This window comes from Fragaria vesca, linkage group LG3, assembly GCF_000184155.1.
Source record: "Fragaria vesca subsp. vesca linkage group LG3, FraVesHawaii_1.0, whole genome shotgun sequence".
Lineage (NCBI taxonomy): Eukaryota > Viridiplantae > Streptophyta > Magnoliopsida > Rosales > Rosaceae > Fragaria > Fragaria vesca.
In genome coordinates, this window is record NC_020493.1 from 4351194 (window position 1) to 4355369 (window position 4176).

Consider the following 4176-nt stretch of genomic DNA (forward strand, 5'->3'; position numbering starts at 1 on the left):
GTTCGGCGAAGTTTGAGCCGTATTGAGTTAAGAATGGCGAATTTGGGCAATGATGAGTGTGTGGGAGGCTCACGTTTAATTTTGCCCATTTTGTTTAAATATTGGATTTTTGGTGGGAAATTAATTATATATTTGGAACAGGACGAGAGGAGGCCCGAGCAGAGGAAGCCTCGGAGCGTCATCAGGCTTAGGCCTAATTAGTGAGTGGACCTTTATTTTAATTGAAAAGCATGCGATGAATTATCTGTTGATCATTATTTCTTTTCCTGAGATTTATTTATTTCTCGGATATTTGGCAATTTTCCTCCTTTGGAGAGATCCCGAAAATGAGATTTTCGGTGGATATGTTTATTGGATGTTTATGATGATAGTATGTATATGTAAATGCTAGCTAGTCATACGTGTTTGATCCGCCATAATGAGGTAAAATACTATTATGGTGTGACGTGAGTGTTAGACACAAGCGTAGTAGCCCTATATGAAAACTATTTTCTTATTTGGTTTATTTAGGTTTTCATATAGGGAGTCCACACGTATATACACTCGTGCTTTTTCTGCTATACTGAGGTACAATTCCATTATGGTGTGACGTGAGCGTTAGACGCAAGCGTAGTAGCCTTGTATGAATTTCTATTTTTCTAATTTGTTCTTAGAATTCATACAAGGAGTCTGACGAGTGTAAATACATACACTTATATATGTTTATATATAATTTAGCCTGAGAGGCTGTATTTTATTAAGTTGTGGTGACTAGCCGGTGCTGGTCGTGAAGTTGCCAGTTTTTGAGTTGAGCGCTTTTGAGCGATTGCATGCAGTAAATTTTCTTTGGAAATTAAATTGGGGAAGCATAAAGAAATATTTTATTTAATTTATTTTTGTCCACTCACTCTAACTGTTCCACATGTTTTCCCCTGGGCCCTTCGTTTTAAATTGCCCAGTCTGCAGAGTTCAGGTTGGGCCTAGTAGGAGACGAGGCATAGTTACCCGCTTTTCCGCCAGTTTTCATCAGTAGGTTACCTGTTTAACCTACTAGTGTTTTCTTGCTTCCGCTAGTGTCTAGTAGCTCTGAATACTTTGGGAATATTGTATATTATTTTAGTAGTGTGCTCGGTCGGTTGACTTTATGTTTAGAATTTCTGAAGGATAATATTTGCTTTTATTTAGCTGGATAATGGTGTGTTATTTTTTTGGACGTGCTGTAGTAAGAGTGTGAATTGGAAATTTTTCGGGTTAGGGTTGTCCATTTCCAAGGGAGGTTTTACCAATCTTTTCGGTAAATTTTCCTTGGAGGTGGTCCCCGCACGACTTACTCCGGGTTTCAGGGTGAAATTTCGGGGTGGGTCGTGTCAAGTTAACTGAATTCTATTCCCTATTCCAGTATTTCCTATTGAATTCTATTCCCTAATTTAGTAAAACAACAATTACAATTTAGGCAAAGAACTCAGGAAGTAAGGATCGGGGAAAGAGGCAAAGAGTCATTAGGCATTAGTGATTAGCCAATAGCCATACCTGAGGATTGAGGAAGACAAGAAGTCAAGAAGTAGGGTCGTAGGGATCGGGGGATTCGGCCATTCGGGGACCGGATTGGGAAGGGAATCGGCAGGAGCGCGGCGGGCCAGCGGCGACAGGCAAGAGCAACCGGCGAGAGGCAAGAGCGACAGCCAAGGGCCAGTCAACCATTGGGCAAAGGATGAAAGGATTTGGGGCTTTAGGCGTCAGGTGTGGTGCCTCAGTGGACAGTGGCTGTGAGTAGTGAGAGACAGAGACTAAGAGAGAGAGACTACAATTTAGCTCTTTCAGTCTCAGATCGATGGGTATTGGGTATTTGGGTATATAATTTTTTTTATTTTTTATTAGAAGTTGGTTTTGTTTTTTTGGGCTTCAACTTCACCTGGGCTGGCTCCGCCCCTGCGTTTCACATGTTTCTAAACTTTGAAATCAACTGTTGGATTCTTTTGTATTTGGGACTTGTACTGAGTTCTAATAACACACATAAGGTGTTCGATGAAATGACAAGCTCAATTTTTTTAATGTTGAATTCAGATTTTGTAGGTTAACATAGAGTATGATTTTGGTATTAATTGATAAAGGCCATAAAGCTGATTTTCATCTGTACTGATTTCATTGGGTTTGATTTTCATCCGTAGTTTGAGCACTCTTAGATGTAATGTTCTTATCTTGTGTTTGTAAAACTGAAAAACACGCGTCTAAGTAGGCAAATACTTGTCTGTTACATCCTCACTTTTTGCGAAACCAAGGCCTACTTTATCAACTAAGCTTTATCATCTGGTTTTCTCTTTTTTGATGGACGAGGCTGCTATTTTAGTGTTGGAGTTCTGATCACAAGTTTCAGTTAGATGAGTTAGATTATTATCATCCTAAAGCAATAAACTAATCCTCTTGGCGTCCAATTTCTTTTGATTCATTCAGGGAGCTTTGGAACTCAAGGAATATATATTATATATGAAGGTTTCTATTCAACTTGATTTTAACCTAATTCCAAGGTTTCGATTCAACTTGACTTTAACCTAATATACCAGGCAGTAGACGTAAACCCTCTGTCTTTTTTTTTTAATGTAGTTGACGGCTGTTACCAAAGTTAACCATATGGGTTAGCCTAAATTGATTTAAGAGTGATATGTCTTGCTTAGAACCCTTAGAATAGATAAAAAGTGTGGATTTTATGAACTTAGACTAACTTCACGGGGCTCCTCATTTTAGAGGAGCCGGATCCCGGATAGCTAATTGTGGATCCGTAGGCTATAAAGGGAGGCTATATATAATTTAGCTCAGAAATATTGTTTTTTATTTAAAACAAATATTATTTTTTATGAAAACCAAAGTTTACACTCATTTACGATTCCTCCATCTTTCTTTGCATTTCGTTAACTTAACTTTTGTTTTTAATAATGTCTTTTGTCCTTATTTTTTTACAAATAAAGAAAACAGGTTAAATCTAAAGCTCGAATGTCACGAGTGGCCCTTATCAACATCTATTACGCAAAGACTTGATATTACAATCTAACAAGAAATCCGAAAGACTTAACATGAGCAAAACAATAAATCTAAAAGACTTAAGATGAGCACATCTAGTATTTTCTTTGAAAATGAAATGAAGGATGTTATCCTAAATTAACATGAGCACATCTAGTATGAGCAAAACAATAAATCTAAAAGACTTAACATGAGCACATCTAGTATGAGCAAAACAATAAATCTAAAAGACATAACACGACAAGATTGTTATCCTAAATTACAGTCACAATTTAGTATTTACTTTGAAAATGAAATGAAGGATGAGAAAATTCCAGAAACTTTTATTTTCCTACACCATGATGGTGCTCTCCCTTTCAAGGGATAACATATCAAATCAAAGCATAACAGAGGAACTTTAAAGTAGGTTGTTCCCAAACTTTATAGTGCTCAAATTTATTTAGGTAAGCAAACTTTAGAGCACATCTAGTCTTGGGAGCCATTGCCATCCTCATCACCATGTTGAATCCTCATGACATCTATGTACGACTTCCCCTCGAGTTTGCGGGCAAAAATTCCCCTGAAGTAGTCTGCAACACCTATTCTCTTGAACAATGCTGGTGTCTCCGGAGTAATGAGGCTCGGAGCAGGACCCAGGTCTCCTCCCAAGTTTGGACTGTAAAAAGTAGCTATCGACAGCCTCTCCTTCTCCTGGTTCACCGTAGCCCGATGCTCAATGCTACGGTAAATTCCATTCGTCACAATCTGTTGAGACGTGAAGATATACATTATGATCATATTTCGTATGCAATAGGTGTTGCGTTTAGTGCCTTACCTCCAAAATATCTCCGACGTTGACGATGAAAGGATTGTTTAGGGGTTTAATCGGAGTCCACCTTCCATCTTTCCTAACCTGAAGACCTTCCATTTCATTCACTTGGAGGAGGATGGTCAATCCAACAGGATCTGAGTGAGGGTTAAGGCCAATGACGAGCTCTGGTTGCTTACATGGTGGATAATAGTTCATCCTAAACATTTGAGTCCCTTGGTCAAACAACTCTCTCATATAGTTAGCTTCCACTCCCAGTGCTTTTGCCATGAGGTTAAGAATCTTCTTGGCAAGATCTTCTAGTTCCGCTTAGTACACTTCTAGGTCATCTCTACATATCAGTGTAGTTAATTTAACGTTAAGAATTATAATGA

The 4176-nt window shown here is 38.3% G+C and overlaps 1 pseudogene across 1 annotated transcript in view; it reads right to left on the minus strand.

Annotated features, from left to right (window-relative positions):
• Positions 1-3459: 3459 nt before the first annotated feature.
• Positions 3460-4176, minus strand: part of LOC101299458 — a 15083-nt pseudogene continuing 14366 nt past the window's right edge. Inside the window, exons 9-10 of the transcript XR_184358.1 lie at positions 3809-4133; positions 3460-3738 (exon numbers count right to left, since the gene is read on the minus strand). The product of XR_184358.1 is annotated as an uncharacterized LOC101299458 (transcript). The remainder of the gene's footprint in view (positions 3739-3808; positions 4134-4176) is intronic.